Source organism: Triturus cristatus, chromosome 11 (genome assembly GCF_964204655.1).
Source record: "Triturus cristatus chromosome 11, aTriCri1.1, whole genome shotgun sequence".
In the NCBI taxonomy this organism is placed as follows: Eukaryota; Metazoa; Chordata; class Amphibia; order Caudata; family Salamandridae; genus Triturus; species Triturus cristatus.
The window spans coordinates 536432291-536456533 of record NC_140594.1 but is presented as its reverse complement, the minus strand read 5'-3'; the positions used below and the strand labels follow the sequence as shown (position 1 = coordinate 536456533).

Sequence of the window (24243 nt, the reverse complement as noted above, 5' to 3'; positions counted from 1 at the left end):
CAACACGAGGGACACCACACCAAAAGCGGCACCCAACAGAAGCAAAAGGGAACCCACAAGAAAACGAAATACACAGGCAGGAGCATACAACCAGCCATGCCCCCACCCAAGCCAACAGAGCCGAAACCCCAAAACGAGCAGGGGACGACCAGGAAAACCCCAGCACAAGGAGCCCAGGCAAGGAGTCGCAACCCAAGGGGCAGACAACCGACAACAGGAACCACTCCACCAGCCACAGAGGAGGAGAAACCAAGAAAGGACCAAGAACAGACCGCAAGAACAGCTACAAGGTCACCACAGAAGAAGACTCAGCACAAGGAGCCAGTGCAGCAACAAGAGGGACACAAGAACCCCAGGCCATGCCAGAAGGAGTCCGAGCACCCAGAGCCAAGCCCGAAGGAAACTCCCAGAGGAACCAAAATAATCGCCCTCCACCCCCGAAGAACCAGCAGAAGGGGGCCCAGAAGAAGCGGAAGCTCCCACACGGAACAACCAAGCCAGGAAGGGCAACTGACTAGGGAGAAAACAGCCAAGGGTGGAGCCCACAGCACCAGGCACCACCAGGCAGCCACCCAACCAGGGCCAAACCCGGCCAAACCCGGCCGAACGCTAGAGAGCAGGCTCGTGCAGGGCGGCACGGCTGAAGGACCAGAAACACCACCCGCCAACACGAACACGGCAGGAGCAAAGACAGAGAGCAAACCCCCCAGATGAGGGAAGAAAGCAATCCTACCCGCCGAACAAACCCACAGTGACCGCACCAAAAAGCCGAGGGGAAGGGAGAAGAGACCGAAGAAGTCCCGCCAAAGCAAGAGACCAAGGAGCGACACGACCAACACAGGACCAACCCTAACACACCAGGGGAAGCCACCAGCAGAGCCGCAAAGACTGAAGAGGACAGAACCTGAAATGAATGCAGGCACCGACCCAGAGGAGCAACCAGGAAAAGAGGGGGCAATTCCACAAGCAAGCCACCCCCCCCCCCCCCGCAAAGCCGACAATACCGGCAACAGAGAGTCCAGAGGCACAGAAACCCCAGAGGCAGTCCAGGCCATGCGGCAGGAACGGCCAGCAGCCAATCCCAGCGGAGACACCGGAGAGCCACAGAAGGGCCACCACACCCGGAGAAAAACCAGGGGAACAGGGGCAGGCCAACAGGCCAGACCCAAAGGCCCACACCCCGAAAGCAGGAGACACTGGGACACAAACCCAGCACCCCACCCAACGAAGGCCAGGGAGCCCCCGAGAACGCACCAACAACAGAACCCAGCCCACAGAAGGACAAGGGAAGGACCGCAGCAGACCCAGCACAAGACCAGAGCACCACCAAGAGAGACAACAACAGAGGGCCAAACATGGAACTGGGGAAGACCAAACCCCAGGAAACCCCCATCAACCAAGAGCCGACTCACCAGCCAGGATGACAAAGGAGGACACCAAGGAACCACCCAAGGTGAGCCCCAAGAGCAGCCGCAGAAGGGCGAAAACAGGAGAGAAAGACAGGAAGGTCCATAGCCCATCCCCGCAGGCGCCCCAACAAACACCCAAGAAGCCAGCAGGCCGGACCGACAGGCCAGCCAGACACGAGGCCCCCAACACGGCACCCCCAGGGGCCGGAAGGAGAGGCAAAGGGCCAACCGACCCAACCCCAAAACCCCCAACCAAGAAGGGGCACAGGGAAAGGCACAGGAGCCAGCCACAGCCAGGCCACAGAGACAGGAGAAGCAGCAGGAAGACAGGGATGGAGCCCGGCAGTCCACACATGTCAACCCATACAACGGCCCCAGCGCAACAGCCAGGCGCAAAGGAGGAGCACAGGAAAAGGACAGAAGGCCAGCCCAGGACCCAGAAACACCAGGCACAGGACCCCCGGCCACCAAGAGGCTGAAAGAGCCCTACCGAAACAAGACGCGAAGGCACCAGAGAAAAAGAGGCCCGGAAAGGACCCAGGCAGGGACCAAAAGGCGACCCCGAAGCAACCAAGGGCCCTACAGCCAAAAGCCAGACACAACCAAGCAGAAAAGGCATCAGTGACCCACTCGCACCGGCAAATGAGCAGCCAAACACAGGGACAGTAAGGCCAAAACCCAACAGAGGCAAAGCCCAGGCCCCAACAACACACCGGAACACCTCAGGCACCACGAAAGCTAAAAGAGAGGCACCCGGAGAACCCAAAGGCGCAGAACCCACCGAGGGGTGCGAGAACGGAAAGAAAAAGGGAAGACCGAAAACCGGCTGACCCAAGAACCACGGCGCCAACAAAAGAGTAAGGACCAGAGAGACACCACAGGCCCAAAACTAGCCCAGCACTGGAGTGAGAAAAGGCCAAGCCCAAACAACATGCCCCAAGGGGAAAGCCAAAGCCCTAGAGCCGAGGCAAAACCAGCCGGAACCACAAGGCCGACTAGGAGGAGTGGGAAAGCCGCAATGTGGCCCACACACCAGGGGAGGCCGACACCAGACCCAAAACCGGCCGCCCCACCGGCACACCCATCAGCCATGGACAAGACCAGGCATGGCGAGGGGGACACTGAAACACCCAGAAGTAAGCCCCAGTTTCTGTGGAGTAATTTGATCTCACATTTGAAAGCATGTGGAAAAGCAAGACCTCCTTAAGAAATTTGCATGTCATTTGTGCCTCAAAGCACCAAAAAAACACATAAAGGATAATAAATAGATATGGTAATTTTCTGAAACGAATTTAGTATATAAAAGTATAACTTAACGAGTAAAATAACAAAAAACAACAACAATTTAAAGGGAACTGAAGTTCTAAATTTTCAAGAACAAATGAAACGTTCCATGTTATCGACAGAAACACTAAAAGTAAATATTATCGTCTGAGGTGCAGGCAACTTAGTCCTAGGCAGCGTATGGGTGCAACGGGTTTTGTCCCATTTCTTTAGGATTAGAGTCAAAGTGTGGTTCCAACTGGACTTGCTGCTTTTCTCCAAGTTAATAAAACTGACTCTATTCCTTTGTACTCTCTGTTCTTTCCAACCCCTGGAAATGATGATTCTCAGCAGTAGACACTCTTGGATAGGGCCTAAACCTTCTATTTCTTTTTCCGTTTAAGATGACACTAGCTTTCCTGTTCCTCTGAGTAGCATTTCAGTCTCTGAGAGGCAGGATAAACCAGGAAGAGCTGTCCCTGATAGAAAATAAGGTTCTCATTTGGCAATATCCTTCTACTGTTTTTCATTGTTCTGGTCTAGCCTGATAGTGATTGGTGAGGTTACTACAACTTATCATAGAAAGTTTCCCAGAAAAAGTCCAACTATCTTTTTCATAGCACTTTCTGTGTTTAAGGCAAAAACTCTCATAGACAGCTACAATTCCTACTTTTTTAATATGCTGGTGGGGCACCCTGGATAAGATCTTCTCCCTGGGTTTCGACCTGGGTAAAAGTTAAATTATGCTGGTATAATTTGCATAATTTTGGTCTCATAATTGCAAGGAAAATCCTTGCTTTAGCTCACATTGAATATTCTCCTTTTTATTTCACTAGTCCTACGTGTGAGTACTTTACGTTGAATTAACTCATAAAGCAAATATCAGGCCTGTCAGTCTCTGGGTGGTATTGGCCCCAAACGTTTTGTCTTCATTTTTGCTGATCTCCTTTTTGTTGGCCTTAGGAACCTGTACACTTTACCTCTGCTAACTAGTGTTAAAGTGTGGGTGCTCTCTATTTTAAACATGGTGAAACCGGGCTGAACACAATTGACACATGTAATTTATTTGTAAGTCCTTGGTAAAGTGGTACTACATGTACCCAAGGCCTATAAATTCAATGACACTAATTGGCCCACAGCACTGATTGTGCCACCAACTTAAGTAGCCTGGAAACATGTCTCAGGATTGCCACTGCAGCCTCTATGTGCAGTTTTAAATTGCCATTTCGAACTAGCAAACTAAATCTTATGCCAGGCAGAAACCCTGCTTTTTTAAAACACATTAGTCACTCTTAGGGTAGGCCCTAAACAGCCTATAGGGCAGGATGCAGGAAGTTGGACACATACGTTTAACTTTTACTAGTCCTGGTAGTGAAAAACATTTACATTTGTTTTCACCACTGTGAGGTCTGCGTCTCCCTTAGGATAACTTTGGGTTCCCTTATTACATGCAATAAGTGTTACATTTCAGTTGGGAGCAGATAGGAATATTGAGTTTAGGGTCTTTGTAATTGTAATTTAAAACCCTCTTTAATGGTCGAGCTGGATTTTAAGTCACTAATCTGAAAATGCCACCTTTAGAAAGTTGGCATTTCCTTGTCCTAACCATTTGGGGCCTGCAGCGTATGTCCTGGATCACACGACTATGTGTAGCTGGCAGCTGGCCTTTGTGTATTGCTCCCAGACAGTGAGGCAAAGGGAAATAGGTGTTGGCAGGATGGGCTATCTCTGCCTTGATAGGGGCGAAGCTATCACCTACCACACTTACACATCACAAAGCCTTTGCCTGAGCACACTCACAAAGGGTTTGACACTAGTCTTCTGTGACCCCAGACAAGCTGGGGCCAGGAGAAAGAGGCAGGAAATTCCAAGCCCCTCTGGGGTGGAAGGCTCTCGAAACCTCAACTTCAAAGTGGGCACGAGGTATAAATGTTAGACCCTCAGACCCAATGCTTCAGTACAAATCTGGACCTGTGGAAGACTCAGTAGGACTACTGTGCTGCTCTGCAAAAAGGACTTCTAGTTTTCTGCCCTGCTGCTCGGATGCCCTGCTGCCTAAGTGAAAAGGACTGGACCTGCATCTTGAACCTAGGACTACCAAAGTGATTCCAAGGGCTTTGTTGTTTGGCCTCCTGATCAGAGACTCATGGACAGAAGAGGCGCCAACCACCTTGAACCCAGCACCTGAACTCTGCTGTTAGTTCTAGCCCCCAAGTGGTGCCACCAGAGTCCTGGATCCTTAGACGAAGGTATGAAAGTGCTCTTCCAGCCCAACTGTGGTCCTGTGAGCAGAACCGACACAGCGCAACACATCTCAGCACAGCTGCATAGAAACTACAACTGTGTGACGCATCCTCAACACAGTACCTCTTATCGCAGCCCTCAGCTTCCTCAGAACTGCCACTGTGAGACGCATTATCGACGCAGGACTTCACATTGCAAGCCCCTTCTCAATGTCATCCTCAACGAGGTTGTAGGACTTCGCATCGCAACCCCCCAGCTTCCTCGGATCACCGCTGTGTGACGCATTCTCAGTGCAGGACATAGCATATCAAGCCAATCATCGATAGCACGTTCGCACAATAATGCAGGACTCCGCATTGCATCACCCAAGTTTTATCAGAACCACTGCTGCACAATGCATCCTTGACGTAGGATCTTTCAACGTTATGCAAACCAGTATTTAAGGCAATTTTTTCAATAGACCTAACTTGGCCCTTGTATCCGGTCGACACTCCCTCCTAGTTGGCCGAAACTCAGTGGTGGTATGTTTGATGGGACGGGGTCTGAGTGTGTTGAGCATTAGAATTTAGGACTAGTGTGAGTGCAGCTGTGTGTTTTTGATGCAAGCTGTGTGTGAGTGGCTTAGAGGACAAGAAGCGTATGTTTAGATATAGTGTGGCAATGGTCATTTAATGGGGTGGCAGTATAGCGTTTAGATGATGGAGAGATGTGTGTGTATGTTTCTGATATGGGGACATGTGATATGAGGGGCTTCTTCTGCATGTGAGGGCAATGTGTAGAGTATAGAATTCCTTTTGGGGGTTTGATAGAGCTTCCAATGAGTTATTCCACGTGTGAGTAAATGCCATACAGCGCTTCTTTTAACCCCTCCCCTGCTCATGACGGAAGCACTCCGTCATGAGCACACGGCGACCGTGGCTCATGACGGAATGGTTCCGTCATGCCGCGGCCGTTGGCGGCCGCTCCTCCCAGGCTGCGCTGATTCCCCGCCTGTGCGGGCGATTAGCGCAGTGGGCGGAGTCATGACGGAACCACTCCGTCATGAGCACAGCTCAACCGTGGCTCATGGCGGAGTGGCTCCGTCATGAGCACAGCGCCACCGCGCTGCCCCCAAACCCCCCCAGCACTGCGGTGGAATTCCCGCCGCAGCGAAAGGGTTAATAGTTTAACAGTGTCTCCTGGGCATTGTCCTTCTGATCTAGAGGTTGAACCCCATATACCCCTAGGTTTGCGGTTTAAAAAGAGCTCTGAATGGTCTGGATCCTCTGATGCTGCTGTAGGAGCTCCACATACATAATGATGTATGGGCGCACATCATAGGCTGTCTGTTTGCCCATGCTCTTGGCCCAATAGAGCTGTGACAGTCATGCAGCATGTGATAACAAGTTGTGGGCGTTTGTGCATGCTTGCACGTGATAATCACTATGACAAACCGTGCTAAAATGACAACAAATTCCATGACAAACTGTTTATAACCCGCATGACGGTGATTGATATTTCAGCATTACACACTGTGCGAAATGGCAGTGTTTACAAACCGAATGATAATTGTGTAATGTTACAGCAGAACAAGCTGTTCGAAATTCTTGACGAATGGCATGACAGTCTGTTTACAACACTCTCGATAATTGTGTGATATTTTAGCAGAACAAACTATGCAAAATGAATGGCAAACTGGCACGACCATGGATTTACAAATCGAGTGGTAACTCTGTTATAAAAACGCAAATCAAATTGTAATTCTTTATGCATGATGGCATTTCTGATGATGTGGGCATCAGCCAGGGTGGCCTGCTACATGTCTGCAAAGCGCGTCAGCACCTCGTCAGGGGTCGAAAGTGCAACCTAAGTATCAATACCATGCCACGAGCAATGGGAAAACACGTGATGTGTGTTGTTTAACTACTTCTCACAGCCCATAGGTCTAAAATGGCAGCAATCTAAATCCTTAAAAAATACAAAAAAAATACTTGCAGAATATTATATGAGGTGGATCTAGTACAATATTGAAACTAGAAGGATTTATACCAACAACATTATTAGCAAAACTATGAAAAGGAAAGATTTCTGGGATGCTACAATCAATGAGAAATAAAATTACTCATATATTAAGAGTCACTTCACAATGCACTTTGGGATGTGTTTTTATGAACAAAGGCCCATCTAGGATAAAGGTTAAGGTGGAACACAATCTTCAGGCACCAGCCCATTTAATGCAAAACCCTCATGCCTTAGCTTGGGTAATCATTTCTGATTTAATATTCTGAAGGGCCTAGCGAAAAGGAAAGAGATATTCGTTTTCAATGCTGACCTTCACAAAAGCTTTACCTGCTTCTGAAATGTAATAAAGAAAATATGAACCTATTCAAGCTGCTCAATACATCTGATGTTTGGCTCCTTGATGCCATACTGGAATCCAGGATGGCCACGCCAAATTAAGGCCTGGATTGTCTAAGGGTTTTCATCAGCGTTGAGTAATTTATTTGGCTCAGCCCGGAAGCGAAATCTATTATGGGATTTACAAAGCCATGCAAAACCCCCTTTGTGTGGCATCATAAAAGAACGGTAAGCAAGGCAGAGGACAGCACTATAATATATTACCTTGCATCAGGCAGACATTATATGAGTGGTGCATGGGTGTTCCAGTGCATCTACCCATGTACTTTATTGCAAACCCATATTTACAAAGATTTGTAAACATGAGTGTTGTAATCTTCGTTCAACAATGAGTTAGCATCACAATGATGTGCCTAACTGAGGCTGGTGTAAAGAGGAAGAGAAATCTTTATTTTCCTCATTATTCTATCTTTGCATGTGTGCTGCATTTTGCAGAGCTTATGAAAACTGAAAAAAGCCTCCAAGAATAGTTACCTCTTCCAGCAGAAAACTATCTTGACGTTAACGCAGGCCCCCTTGCACCACAACGCAAGGGTGCCTGCTTTGGCACTAGAAGAAAGCCGAACTGCACCATATCTTTGTATGTATGGCACAATTCTGCTATCTCCTTTTTACACATAGAAGCACAGCAACTTTCCCAGCTGTCCTGCATTGCATGAACTCTTTGTAAATCTAGCCCTGAGTGCTGATGATGAAAGAGTCTTTCTCTGTGGCTGAAGTTCTTCGCTCTCCTCATTATCTCACAAACTAACCTAATCTTGCCCACACCACACAGGTACAGAGATATGAACCTAAAGGGTACAGTCTAACTGTACAAGCAGTCCGCTTGAGAAGAGTGTTGTAAATCTTTGTACGTACATATGTGTGAATGTATGTCTCTATGTGGTATTTGTATAGAGCAAAATTTGCTAAATGGTAACATGAACTCTACAGGGCCAAAGCAACAGTCAATGATACAGGCAATGAGTGATTGGATAGGTAGATAATGTCTGGAAGCAGACATGTTTCCGAATTGAGATGCAGTGTTCTTTAAAAAGGTGCATCTTCAACTCTTTTCTATATTGGAGCATGGTTGGGCAGCCTTGATTGATATTGTTGCATATTCTGGAGTATGGTCTGCTGCTTTGTTTACACATTTGTATGTTTCTTTGTCTTGATTTTGATGGTGCGCTTGCCTATACCGACAGGCATGGAGATGGTGAGCTTGTCAGGCACCTAGCTGTGGCTGCTGGTTGTGGTTGCTTGGTAAATGATGTAGCTGGTTTTGAAGGTGACATTGGCCTGCAAAGAAAGGTAGTGATGCTCCATCAAGGTGGGGTGATGTGGTCATGTTTCTTAAGGCAATACACAAGAGGTGCTACAGCAAATACAATAAAAGTTTGAAAACTGTCAGATAGTACTGCTTGAGAACTCTAGAACAAACTTAACACTAGGTGCTGCGAGTGCCTATGAGAGAATTAAGCAATATTTCCAAAAATAATGTACTAAAAAATTGTTCTCGTAAATGCAAAAATAAAAATCTGAAGTCATAACGCAAAATATAGAGCAATTTATAACTGATATTCATGGAGCTCATTTCATGCAATAAAAGTAATCATAGCAGAGCGTGGAAAGTTGTGTGTTGAATTCACATTTTTTGCCAACAGGGGCATTGCCACAGGCGACTTAGTAGAGCAAAACGTACATTGCAGAGCAGCAGGTGCGACAGATGCTAAAGTCAGAATTCCATGGAAGTATGATGCATTTTTTTTTAGAACAGTAGACACTTGTTGCCAGGATACAGAATGAATTTCAGACAGGAAAGCTTACTCTCTCCTCTGGCAATTAAACACCGGTCTAATGATTCCACAGAAAAGACATTTAGGGCCTGATGTGCGAAATTACCTTTCCTAAGTGGTGGCAAACTGTGAATTAACTTTTTGTAAATAGGAAAATATTTTGCGAACCAAACTGTATGCAAATAGGTCAGTTCACAAAATACAAAACCATAGTGGGCTACAATACACCTACCACATCAGTATTCACTAAGTAGATCATGAATCATGAATTGCGACCCACTATGACTGGATGCTGCCACAGGGATGGTGATCTGCTGTAGTCAGCAGACCACCATGTCTGATATAGCATTTTAGTAACGAAAATACTTTTTTTAAATGTAGACCCTTTTCCTTAGTGTAAACAGAACTGCTTTTAAAAATAAATGTTTTTGCTTGTTTTCAAGTTTGTTTGAGAGTAGTCAGTCCCTTGGATCATTGCCTACTCTCCAACAAACTTTTTTTTTACATTTAGAGACACATTCTTTTTTGCAAATATGTTACCACCCCAACTCGGAAGTCAGTTATTTTTCAATGTTTCGCGAACGGATTATGGTTGAAAAATATTCATGCATCCCGTAACAAATATCTGGGACGGGTACTATAATGCCCCTTTCCCATACCTATTTGTTAAGAGCTTCAAAACCCATTTTGTGATTTATTAACCTATTATGGAATTGCAAAATGGGTTTAGTACAAAACAAATAGCCATTTTACAAAAGCAATATTCGTGATTTTTTGTGAATCACAGGCTTTGTGATTGTAAAATAGTTTTGTGCATCATGCCTAAATTCAATATTGCATTCACACAGGTTATTCTGCAGTAAAGGAAAAATACTCTGAATAGGAGCTATTCATCCAGCCCAATAATTTATTAAACCTGGATGTTGAATTTTGTTGGGTGCATTACATACCTCCTATCCTTCCATGGCAGTTGCAAGCAGGCCTTTAGATGTGGTAATAACACAATGCTTTTTTGCCTTTAGCCCATTTTACGGTTTCTACCACCAAATCTACCACAGGGTTAATGCTTTTCGATTTGGAGGCCGACTGAGGCGGGTAAAATGTCTAGGCTCAAAAATACTTTAATTAGGAAAAACTCCCATTTACAAGTAGAGAACTCATAATGATCTGGAATTCTCCCATCCAGGACGTACCGGTATTGAGAGAAATCTAGATACATACTTTAGAATGTGATGTACTATATTGTAGAGCTCTCGCCTGCAATAGTCTTCCTTTCCCAACCCTGATACAATGATTTCTACTCCCTTCGAATATTTTGTATTGTAGCTCACCTAGTCTGTTCCCCCACCAGTATGGGAGTTCTCAGGTCCCTCTCAGATCCATCCAGTTGCAAATTATTGTCTCATTTCAGAAACATTTTGCTATGAGTAGGTGTTTCTTACTGTTGTAGTACTGTAGGGGTAAACCAGATGGGCTAGAAGAATAAATCCCTGCAAATTATTAGTGAATAAGACTTTATGTTCTAGTGACCTTTGAGTCATTTGTGAGTGTGGCAATAGTCAGAAGGTGTCTTTCAGAGACTGAATAATAATTGACTATAGTATAAACCATCATCAAGCCCCTTATCTTTGCACTCAGGAAAGCACATCAGTCATTGAGGGTGATCAATCAATGTTACCCACAATTAATGTTGATTGAGAAACCTTTTGTTGTACACTGGATCAGGGATCTCCCGACATCCCCGAGGGCTACCACTATTACACTGAAACCTTATGAGTCTTCCTCTAGCAGGTGATGGCATCACATATGATGAATGGGTGTGTAAAGAGCTTTATTAACCACTACACCACGCTTCAGTTAGTCCTGCTGAAAAATATATTCAGGACACTGATGATAGTACCTAGACCCAATCACCCAGCTATCTTAAATATCAAAAAATCTATTGAGAAGGTAAAAACATTTAACTATATCACCAGAGCAGCAAAACAAATCTACCACAGGACTATCAATTTATCAAGCTCTGATGCACAACTGGACTTCACAGATATGGCTCTGCAATGGTTAATCTTCGTCCTTGTCAATCACTTTGAACTCATCCAGATTAGAGCTGAAGAGTCCTAGAAGCTTTTAATCACATATGAAGTACCTCATTACTCCTCCTTGTCCCCCATAATCTTAACTCTCTGCAAAGAACACCATGGAGTCCTAATCATGTACAACAACATCAAAATACATCAACCAGCTCACAACTATTTCTGAAAATCTCCTTGTCCCATGACCCTCAGAAATTCAAAATCGACCTCGATGTAATCCAAAATTGAACGCTAAATTTCTTCCTAAAGCTAAACCCCAATAAGACAAAATTCATGTAGCAGCTTAACTGGCTGAAAGTGCCCCTTGCTGTGATGATGTGTGTTATTCTGGTCATCCTTGCCCTGCATCTCCAGGGCCGGCAATACTAAAGAAAAATTCTCATGAGAGGAAGGGACAGAGATTGAATAGTGAACATTTTAGTCGGGTAACACAAGAGAATGTTTTACTCCTGGCAGTGTGCTAGTGGTCAGCATGCCAGCAGAGTTTCTTTTCCAGTTGTTTCTGTCTTTTTCCATTGTCACCACACATAAAGAAAAGCAGCAACCTCGTCTCAGGACTCCTTACATGGCAGATGTTTGATTGTGTTCAATTGTATTAACTGTCAGACTTCCACCTGGCCCTATATCTGAAGTTACATCAATAAAAATGTTAAGAATGTAAACTTCAGAATGGAGACCCTATATTATCCCTTATTTGCCCTTGATTTGTGTGATGCATATCTCCATGGACCAGATCCTTGAAACGTTTCTTTGCTTTGCTCTCAAGAGAATCTGTCCAGAGAGCGCATTATCACTTATTCACCTTTTTGTTTGCTCCTTGTTTATCTCAAAGTTATGTTAGATAGCTTTGAACCCCTTAGTTTTTCACTGTGGCATTTTGGTTAATTCTTACTAGATGATGTGCCACGTAAGTCTCATTTTGGTACACTGGCTCTGTGAGTAACTCAGAAAATTTATGATTGTCTGCTGGAATTCTGCTTCCTTATCAACATGATATAGTCCATCACACACTCTGGACTTCATTGCATCATTGCTAATAATGATAAAGGGTTCATTCTTTGTTTCCGTTCTCAGAATCTTCAAGCAGTGGTTCCTTTTAGCTACACACAGGACCATGGCGCGGGACTGGATGACAGCACACTGGAAAATTGCTATTTCTAATTTTACTGTCTCCTGAGATTGGTCTTTATGAGTGTTTTGGGCAAACGTGCCTTTCTTCTGGGATCCCATCATAGAAGATTATGAATGGAGGGCAACCAAATTTGATTGATCCCTCATTGCATTCTGAGAACAAAAGACGTAGGACCTGTTTTAGAGTTTGGAGGACAGAGTAAAAGCAAACAGGGTGGTGGAGGGCTTCATGTCTACCACCCAGCCTTTATTCAGTCTTCCAGATTGAAAGATGTCCTCCTGCCTCTGAGACATCTCTATACATTTGCAGGAACTACCATCACAGAAGCTCCTATCAATGTTGCAAAGGTTTGACTGACTTCTTGTCAAACCTTTCAATTTTGTTTTAGTTTTCAAAAACAAACTTCCAAAGAGGGAGACTGTTGGGCAAACTGAAGAAAATTTAGGCCAACTATGTAAATTTTACTCTGTTGGCGTAAACTTGACAGCCCTCCTGACTTTCAATCAGGCTGGTCTACCAAGTGTTTGGCAGAGAGGGTACACTGTCACAGCTTAAATAGAGCACCCTCTCCACCAAACAATAAATCGGGCTCTTGATAAAAATTAAAGAAGGAATCATCAAACCTAGATTCCTCTTTGAAACCTTTATGTTTTACTCCAACCCAATCCAGCAATGAACAAATCCAAATTTGTGAAGCAAGGCCAAGAAGATGGTGGAATTCTCTGACAGCACAATTCAAAAGATTCACGAAAACAAAAACAAAGAGCTAAAATCTTCCTCCATTCCATCAATATCTGGAACCAAATGATCAGCCTTTTGGCCTGAATATTTAAGACCTATGCAAGAAAATAATAACCACCAGCCTAACATTGCACCTGAAATAAGCTCTACCAAGTACCCTAATCAAAACATATTGAGAGAAGTTTCTATCATCGCTCCTCAAAACTGTAAACTCTAGCAGAAGGCATCATCTCTAATGCTATGAAATCTGGAGAGGAAGATGAATGCAGGATTCATGTCAAGTCACAGTACCACATTAGACACCCTATATGTCTTAGATAATATTCTCAAAATCTTGGACAATGATGATAGCTGCTCACTAGTGTTACTGGGTCTACCAGCAGCCTTTGATCTCATGAGCAACAGAATATCGCTTAACATTCGTTCTACCATAATGATCATTCAAGGCACAGTTTTCCACTGGTTCTGTCAACTTATACTTTAAAATGTGGAGTTTCACAAAGGTCATTATTTTGACCAAACCTATTTAGCCTTTCCATGGCACCGTTATCAACAATACAACATGCACAAATCAAATTTCAAAAATATGATAATGATACTCAGCCCTATTTCAGAATCCCCATCCCCTAAAACATTTAGAACCTGCAAAATATCCTCCAAGAATCATTGAGTGGACATCTGCCTGATTTCCCCCTAATATAGTATCCACAGCTAAGTCTTTAGGTTTCTCAATTGTCAGCTAACAAGCCCTTAATAACCATATCACCATCCTCTGAAGATAACAACATACCTGCTACACCTGCTAGAGAATTTATTTTTTTAAAAATCTGCCTTGAGTCATCAGAACATCTGTGCAAGCTCTGATACTCTCATGTATGGATAACAGCAAAATCATCTTCACTGGCCTCCCTAATTCAACATTTTCTCCCTCAAAACCATCATGCATGCAGAAGCCAGACTGATTACAAATGTTCGAAAATCCAACCACTTAACGCCAATACTGGAACAACTGCACGAGCTCCCTGTCAAAGCACTAATAACTAATCAAGTGCATAACAGATAAAGTCTTGCACTCAGGTCTATCAGGTTGCCTAAAAGAAAAACTGCATAACTTTGGGGCACAGAGTAATAAGAGGTAAAGAAAGAATTACCTTAGAAAGCCCTTACTCAAAGAAAAGGAAACCTGGCAAACAGGCTTTTCATGCCTTCTCATGCATAAGAACAATTCTTAATCTTTTGAAATTGTACCAAAATCTCACAACCCACCTGTGCAAATCATTATAAATATAATAAATACATCAATAAATATATTAATTCATTTCTCGGTGGTTCCTATGTTTCACCGAGTGGCTATTTTCTTTTGTGCAGGCAGCTTTTCTCACATCGTCCAGCCTGGTAACTAATTAAATGCGTCCTACAGGTGCTCGAAGTATTTTATATCCAACTTTGATGGTGGATTAGGTTTTTCAGTGCTGAGGTTTGCAGTAGCGGCTGGAGTGTGGGCAGAGTGGCGGGGAGGGGGACGACGACGAAGAAAGCACAAAAGGGGGAAAAAAGAACTTACCTGCTGCCTGCTTCTGCTCTGAGTCCTCTCTGCAGCACAGGCTCCCAGACACCCCTGTAGCAAATCCTGACGCTGCTCTCATGCTGCTGATAGCATGAAAGCAGCATTAGGATTGGCCTGAACACCCTGAAATTGTGCTCTCAGAGAGACTGGGAGCCTGCGCTTGCTGTCACCAACCCGGCAAAGCAGCTTGGGTTGGAGACAGCTCAGTACCCATGTCAGTTTGGCCGTCCTAAGACAGCCGGCCAAACCAGCATGCGCACTGATAGCAGTGCCCACCACTCTCACTTGTGACTTTCCCTGTGATAGCCCCACCGCAAGACTCTGCCTGGCCCTTAGAACTTAAAAAACAAAACAATAATAAACCAGTTTTATTGTCATTTTGTTTTTCAATTTTTGAGGTTGGTGTGGGGGGCAATTCTCCTCCGCCATAGCAGAGGAGCCACCACTGAAGGTTTGCCCTCAGGGTGAGATGAAATTAAACCATACTTCTTGCCTTCTTCAGTCACATGTCCAGGCATGTTCCAAACAGATTTTCTTGTTATTTAGTTTGACCTGTTGCTTGGGGTCTCTGCTTCATTCCAAACAAACACAAATGTTTTCTTCTTCTAGAGATCTTCCCATAAATCTGTGGATACTGGCATTAGTTCCGGTAGTTCAGAAAGTGTTCTGCATGTGGGTCTCACAATAAAAAAGTAGCTCTACAACACATTTTATTTTTTTCTAGAAAAATGAATGGACAGTATCCTTCCATTTTCAAAGAAGAAACCCTTTATAAAGATGACATTCAAAAACCCCACGCATACCTTCTGAGCCTGTGGAGACTCTCTGGTAAATATTGCCAGATTATGTGGAAAAACTGTTCAATGGCAGAAACAAATAACAAGCAGAAAAATCTGGAACTACACGTGGACCTACAATATAATTAAATAGAAGGTTACAAAATAAATACTTCCAACACAGCTAAATGAGACCCCTGCTGCCATTTTAAGAAAATCAAAAAGCAGAAATAAATTAAATTGAAATTTGTATTCGAAAACAGGATTCAAAAACGCAGGTTGGTGGTGGCGGTCAGAAAGACCGACTGCCATGGTACAGACATGCAGATTCAATCAGGACACCCGTCGGAATGACTGCTAGTCCCTGCATTGCGGCGGTGCCTGCCAGGCACCGCCGCAGGGATTATAATATCCCTTTCTGTCTGTCGTTCTCGGGCGGTCAACCCGCCGTGAAAAGGCTGGTGGAAACGGATTTGGGGGCCAGCAGCTGGCCACCCTTTATCCCTGGAGCTGGGACATGTGCCCTGGGTGGCACCTATGGTGCCCCCATACACATCCCAGCCCCATGTGACAGGCACCACATGTAACCTCTCCTTGTTTTGTACTGCGGGGGTGCTGCAGACTTCAGCACCCGCTGCAATACAAAACATAAGCAATGCAACCGCCTTGGTGGCGGTTGCATCGTAATGCGTACGTTGGGACTGCCACCTAGTAAGCGGGCAGTCCCAAATATGAAACGATGGCAGACAGACTGAAGTCCGTCCACAATCGTAATCAGCCCTTAAGTTTTTGGTTTGGCAGTCAAAAAAGTGGTTGGCAACAAAACTGAATATCCTCAAAGGTAGCGAGAGCACCGAACATAGGCCCTATGGTTCCAGTCGGGGAGCAAAAGATTGAAATAATTGGGGAAGGGAGGATCATCACATTCCTAAACTTTGTGACTATGAGATTGATTGTATTTTTACAGATGTATATAGCATTAACTCGACCCAAGGGCATTGGAGAACTTCACATGAGCACAAGTTACACTACACAAGGTAATATTTAAAATCTACGCGGTGGAAAAAACATGATTTGCACAAAATCACAAGCTGTTGAGCCAATGTCCTTCACCAAGTCCAAAGACGGCAACTTTGGAGATAATGCAATATCCTCTTCCAGAAAGAACTCTCTCAGCATATTCTGTAAAATGAGTGAATCATTTTGTGTTACACCACTGGCCATGTCATGGTTAGTTTGGGGGTTTAAATATGTGCTACAGTAGGAGACTGAATCAATAGATGTGAATGTGGATATGAGTGCAGCCGGGAACACACCTCCCTTTCAACCTAGTCACTCACAATTTAAACAAGCATTGGCATAGCCAATAGGTCTCGCCTTTGGGACCTTAGAAGTGTTTAGCCATGCAGCACATTCTCAGACTACCCAAGGCATCACAACACCTAAAATAATTAAATGAAAGTGGTCTGATTATCATCAACTACCTTCCATAGAAAGCCTCGTAATGAGCTTATGGCACACTCAAAAACAATCGAAAGTTTGTGTTTCAAGTTATGCTCATGCAGTGTGAGAGCAACACAGTGGTCGCAGTGAGAGTTACTCTGCACAAAGACACAACTTACATTTTCCTTTCCATATCAAGACACCCACAAGAGGCACAGTAAGCTGGGTAAAAAGTCCCACTCTGCACTGCTCCGCTATCAAATGAACAGTCCACAAACCAGCTCCCTTTCCTATCACTTATCGACTTTGACCATGTGCAGCACTCTGCTGCTCATTGGCGGTGTTTGCACTAAAGAGATATCACATACACAAACACAAAGCCAGAAATGTAATATGAAAACATTCAAATAGCAGCTTATAGCCCTTCCAGACTCTCAGATCAAATGGGCAATACATTTCTCTAAGAAAGGTGACAACCTTTTCCTCATTTGCCAGAAGTGGTGCATTTCCTGACAAGCTCAGGGTTGCCATTGCATTTTACTTACGCCACACAACAAATGTATGTACTGGGGAAAAAAAGCGGTATGACGCAGCCAACGGTGGCCACATCATAGTGCTTTTTTCTGGCAAGAAGGGAGGGGAGAAATGGGAAAGAAGGGCAAACAAACAACAAGGTGGTGGGACGGATAGGGCAATTTTCTGGCCCCAAACAGATGAGGTTGCACCAGCAGATATCTCATTTCAACTAGCTGTTTGTCTAATTCAGCTGCTTTCAGAGTTATTGGCTATTCTTCCACCTTTATGCATCCTTATGCTAAAGTGGTGGACAAATACTGCAAGTTAATCTGCGTGAGCAATACAAAAAAAGCCATATAAAATAAATCTGTGAGTGATATCAATGTGAAGGAAATTGAGGTAGGCCTTCAAAGACTCAGACCAAACTTGGTGGTGAAAAAAAACATTAATGAACGCAAATAATGTAGTTACTACAAAAATATAGGCAGAAAATGAGCAGACAGGTTGGGCCTAATGTGGTCTGCCCTGTTATTTAGCATTTCCCGAGCAGACGAAAGAGCTTTTATATTAAAATATGCCTGTTAGCTGGCTGAAAGTCACACAAAATGTGTACAAAACTCACAGAGGTAGAGACACAAAACTGGACAAACCACCAACTCTCATTTTCTAACTCACTAACAGCATGCATGTGTTGACACGCACAACTGATAATGGCAAAGTGTGTAAAAACACACCTTAGTGCACAGTGACACAGACTAATACACACAGGCTTGGCTGCACGCACAGTCTAAGTCTGACTAGGCCAAAGTACATATTTTGAAAGTTTTCCTATCTGGGTGCTGACCGATGCAGTCTATGTAAGAAGACAAAGTGATTAAATGTGTCCGCCGCCAATAAACTTCAGTTCCTGGCCCTATGTGCCCAACCGGAAACACCACAGGTGGCACAACACACTACAGTACCATTCAAACATTCAAAAGAGGGTACCTTCAACACACTCCATCTATATATACAAAATATTGCTTCAAAGCGACAACATCTGGAAAGATTCTTTCACTTGAATAACCACCCCAAGACAAGTAATGAACCACCATGCACCCGAGTAGAATGAAAGAGAAGGCAAGGCCTTCGGCAGACAAATTTATAAGTGTTATGGTCCACCACTGATCCCTAAAAGGGTATGGCAGGCGCCATCCAAAATATTAAACCAATCCCTCTCTTGCTGGCCTCTATGCAAAAAACTAATTACAAAATAACATGAAACAAAGTCAAATCCAATCTTCATAGCAGCTTTAACATCCACTCAATGAGAATCTCAGAACTGTAAAAGAAGCGTTTATTCGGAAAGCGATAAAGGGTCATACAAAGTGCTAGAATGTGCTTTGAAAACATTCGTATAGCGCACATTCCATAAATTCTTTTCTACTAGTTGTTTGAAAGAACCATCCATGAACAATGTTGTCATGATTACAATGAGCAGCTCAGACTACGGGTTAGGCCTGGGCGGTAAATTCCGTTCCGGTCGCGGAATTTGCGGAATTTGGGTAATTTCACTTTCTGCGGAGAACGCGGAATTGCCAAAAATCCCGCGAGCCGCTGCTTTGTGGAATTTTTGCTTGTTCACGCTTTCAAAATGCGTGTTTGCGAGATATTTCCCCCCGAGCACGCAAACAGCGTTTGCAAACAGGAAAAAAGCATTGCACACCGGCGGAACAAGCAACTCTGCATGTTCGCGGAACTCTGCATGCTCACGGAGATTTTTTATCGTTTACGCAAATTCTGCCCATCCCTACTACGGGGCAGCAAGCAAAGCACAGGTTAATAGTGATTCAATAGCACAGTGATAAGTATTTGAAAATAAAGGAAAGAAGTGGTCAGAAGAGGCTTGATATAGAAAAAAAGTACAGTACTTGTAAATGTAGGGCACTTCTGGGACAGAATGTCATACCAATGAAAGTCCTGTTATGGATGTCTAAGGGAATGTTAATCCACAGACAGGCTGTCACTGCTGTGAATAACCTGTTCAGCTGTCTCTTTCGGGTTTTTGAAGTCACTAGTAGGTTGTGACAGGCCAGGTCTTCCATCACAGAAACTATAGACACTAATTTTAAGAATGATGATCCTTGTGACAAGATCCCTCTTCTTGGTAGGGTAATCATAAGACCAGTTTCCTGGGTGGAGTGAGACACCAAAATCTCAATGTGTAGCATCATACCCAGAACCAGAAGTGTTCTGTGCACAGAATTGATGTCTGGTCTGGGAGAGTTATTTCAGGGGTCTACATTGCAAGAGGGCCGTGGCAGATGAGGAGAAGAATCAGGAGCTGTTCTGTGAAGTGAAAGTGAAACATTGTAAGAAAGTCCACCTGATGCGGTAGTGTAATGCAGACCACTAGCAGAGAGGTGTGCTGCTTAAAAGGTGAAATGTGGAGCCACAGAGGAGTCCAACAGAGTAGAGAAGAAGCACAAAGCGACAGCCCAGCTGAGAGATGGGATGAAGTCATGAAAAGCACCCAGCTGAGGGGAGAGACAGATCTTAGGACAAGAGCCCAGCGGAGGGATTGGAGAGATGCAGACCACCAGAGGTGAGGCTGGCTCATGAGGAAGAGAAACACGTGGAGCTTGGGACCATGAGCCATACTGGGTTAAACACAGCAGTCAAATAAATAGGAACGCTGAGTCCCCATGTCACAACCACTCACTAGCGTAGTGATCCACGGCAAGAATTGAGGAATTGGTGGTGATGGATACTGACCTAGATAGGGTGCTAGCCAAGGGATGGGATACAAAGTGGAAACAGGCAAAAGATGTGTTTATATGTGCGGTGCAGGTGCATGCTAAGACTAATACCCTATGCTGTTTGCAGCCGCTCTCACCTTTTCCTTTAATCAGCCTTGGATTGGAAATTGCAAACATTGAGTCCAAAATGTTTAGGCAGAAATGGAACAGAAAGACAAATATCCAAGATCACAAATCTGTCAAATGGGAAACTCATGATTTTATCCGAGGTCTTCAGAGCTCAATTTCCAATGTAGCAAGCACATGTCTTGTCCTATCCGGCAAACCTCCCAAGGAGTAGTCAACGCCATGCCTGAACCATCCGCACACTTAACCCTGTTTAGGAACATTTTGGATAAATCTTAGAATGATGGTTGCAAGAGGCGAGTCTTGTTTTTATGAGATTTCCTCTTGATGTTCAAGTTCTCTTTAAAAGAGCAATTTTCAAAAAATTCCAACAGTATCTGAATATGCTAGAAGGGAATATGCATCTAGTCTGAATATTTCAATTCTGTATTCTATTTTACCTCTCAAGGTTTATACTGGCTAGTATGAGCATTCTTTGTAGTTGGAACACAGACATGTCTTTTTTTTATTTCAATATAGTTTTTATTGCTTTTTTACAACATATAACATATAACATGTAATATGTAATAGGCATCGCTTTGTCGTTACAGGGCAGCCCGAGCTGGCTGTGTTGGTTGTAGTGCATCTCCGGTTGATGTATGCTTGACTGCCCCCTTTCCACTCTCACCGTAAGGGGAAATGAGAGGGAGTGAAAGGGGAAAAGATAGGAATTAAGGTAGAGAGAAAAAGAGATAACATACCAGAAGTTTACTATTTTTGTCGCTAGAGTCTTGACCCGGTGGGGGTGTGCTTTTCGAGCGTTATGTTAGTGCTATTCAAGGCGGATCGTAAGGGTCAAGGAACTTGTCCAGGGACGCCCACCTTCCCCTGCAGGGTTGTCTCCATGGTGAGTTTTGTAGGGCAGTTGTGTCAGCACCTCTAAGGTACATCACCCAATTGAGCCAGCACTTGAAGGTTGCCTTGGAGGTGTCATTCCATTTGGTGAGTACTATTTTGATTGCCGCTGTTAGTAGGAGATCCAGTAGGTCTCTGTCCTGTTGTGAGTCTACCTCTGTTGTCATAAATGCCGTGGTTAGGGTAGCATATTCTGCTTTTAGTGTGCAACCTAACATTTTATTTAAGAAGGTGAAAATCTTTTCCCAGAATTTTTTTACTTTGGGACAGTGGTAGATAAGGTGTGCCAGGTCCCCCTTTTCCTTGTCACAATTCCAGCACTGGTCATTGTTCCTCAGGCCCAGGGTCGCCAGGTGAGCCGGGGTCCAGTAAGTTTTGTGTAGGAGCCAGAATTTTGTCTGTGCTAAAACAGGGGAGATTTTGTTTTGCGTGGGGGAGGTCCATAGCAGATGGGTGCAGAACCAAGTTGTGCCTCCCAGTAATTGAGTGTTTTGTCGTTGAGTTTGGTTGTGCTGGGCCGTAGTAGTCTGTATAGGCGTGATACCTGATGGCCTATTCTGTTGAGACTCGTCATGTATTGGATGATTGAGGGCTTGTGCTTAGTGAGCTTCGCTCTTGCCAGGGCTGTTTTGATTTTAAGGAAGTTGTACAGTTCTATGTCTGGTAGATTGTGCTTGTTTTTTAGCATGCTGAAGGTGGAGGGCTTTCCCCCTCTTCCAGTTGAGCTGGGTAGGAGATACCTAGTATTTACAATAAATCTATAGAAAGCGGTTTCCCCTGTATTTTATCTTTGAGTTTGCCCACAGTGACTCCCACCTTGAGTTTTTTACGCTGTGTTCCATCTTTTGGTCTACCTTTAGCAGGGCATTTCTCGTATTTTTGAGTATTGGGTTTGCGGCCTGTGTTTGTTTGTTGGCTGTGAGGAGAGCTATTGGCTCAAGGTTGTTTAGAATTGCTCTCTCAATTGTAAGCCAGACCGGCGTGTGGTCCTGGCTGTCTAATTGGATTTGATATCTGAACTGCAGTCTGCATTTTTTACACCGAAGCCAAAAGGAGTTAGTCTGCTCAGTATCATGTTCCCCACTTCCCTCCACTCGAAATATGGGGCAATATATTCCCACCTTCCTAAAGCCCATTGTTCCTACGTCTATGCAGATGAGTGGGGCAGATAATTAAGTATTCTCCTCAAAAACAGTTGACCTACCAAATTTCTGTAACAATAGGCTCTACCCGCCCATGAGTCTAAAATGCCATCTTTCTAAAAGTAAATATGAAAGATGCCCAAAAGTTTTCAGTGAGCTGAGGACTTCTTTGAACTACCTGCCGAGATTGTTTACATTTTGTAAAGTAAAACAAGTCTAAGAAAAAAATGCAAGTTGGCATGTAATAATTCTTGTGAGCATTGCAGCACATTACTAAATTAAACAATTCCTCCAGACACAAGGATTAATTGTTTTTCTGAACTCAGTTATTTGTTAGTAGGTTTCTGCGGAAAGGTCCAATTCTTCAAAATGCTAACACCCGACATGCAGGATGACATAGTGGCAAAGCCAGGTACTTTGTAGTTTAAACACACTTTCACAACACTATGCACAAAAGAATATCGCATCATGAGTTATATAAACTCTCAGACTTTTGGGTCGCACAAGGCCCTTCATCAGTCTTCGAAATATTTATCTCTTGGGAGATAGATTATTTTCATAATGGTTTAGACTATAAAGTGTCTGTCTTAAAGTGTGCCTGGGAGTAAACTAAACATTTTCTGACACCGGAGAATTATGACATCCCTCGTTACAGGCTTATCCCCTAGGGATTTGGCTAGTCAGGGCTAAAGAGACAGAAGAAAAGGAGGCAATGAAGGAAGGGGAAAGACATAAAGAGACACACTTCCGTGTCCATTGATTTTTTAGAACACCGATTCCTGCCCCAGTCCTACTGGGCAACCTTATAGTGGAATAATGATCCCATACCTGGAAATTACCGTCCCCCATGATATTGTAATTCCCAGGTGCAGTATTACGGCTGTGATGAGGGCCTGTATATGAAACTGTAGGTGTGATCTTTGTAAAATGCCTATTTTGTCACCTTTGTTTTTTAACTCATGACAGGGTAAATGCATTCGCATGGTGATATTTTTTTCTTTTGAGTATCGGATTAATGCTAAATAAATTCTACAATTCTACTTCGATTTCAGAATTCTGACCAAAAATTCCACCTTTTCTACACTGCAGATTGCACCTACAGTGGAGACATGTTTTATGGTCAAACACATGAATTTCAGCAGAATTGTAGCAGGGATTAGTGTCACTCAAACAACAGACCTTAGAAATAATGAGGCATGACGTCATTGCAGTCACCCTTAATAATTAGAATTGAAGGAACGTATTTAATAGGTATCAGCCGAATCTGTTTTAGTTTTAGCTACTTTAAGACCTAGAAAAGTGCTGGTGGCGGGATACATTCTAGTTTGGTTTATTTGTAATGCTATTTTCAGTATGTGAGAAGTCAGCAATATTTTCTCAGTCTTTTACAGTTACAGAAATATAAAATACTGATGGGATAATTGTTCCCAATTACCGTCAATTTTCTGATACCATAATGAAGAAGCGAAGGGCCAGATGTATGACCAGTGTAAATTGCGACTCGCAATTTGTGCTCGATTGCAAGTCGCAAATTGCGAGTCGCAATTTACACTGCACAACAGTGTCAGAGACACAGATTGCGACTCCCAATGGGGTTGCAAAATGCGAGCCTCATGAATATTAATGAGGCACTCGCAATTTGCGACCCCATTGGGAATGGCTGGCCCTCCGAGGAATGGTGGCCTGCTTTGCTCAGCAGAATTCTGGGATTGCTTTTCAATAAAGCAGTTTAAAAAAAAAAAGCATCCCGTTTTCTTTAAAGGAAAACGGACTGCATTTGAAAAACAAAAAAAGAAACGTTTTCGTTTCATTTTTTAAGGGCAGGTAGTGGTCCCTGGGACCACTGCTTGCCCCTAAAAAATATTTTTCCTCTGCATTTGCAAAGGGGAAGAGACCCCTTCCCATTTGCGACTACATTACCACCCTCTTGAAGAAGGCAGTAAATTGTGAGTGTTCTGCGACCGCAATTGCGGTTGCAAAACAT

At 43.9% G+C, this 24243-nt stretch overlaps 1 protein-coding gene across 1 annotated transcript in view; it reads right to left on the bottom strand.

Annotated features, from left to right (window-relative positions):
- Nucleotides 1-24243, bottom strand: part of TACR1 (tachykinin receptor 1) — a 1899293-nt gene that overhangs the window by 1094742 nt on the left and 780308 nt on the right. The window lies entirely within an intron of this gene.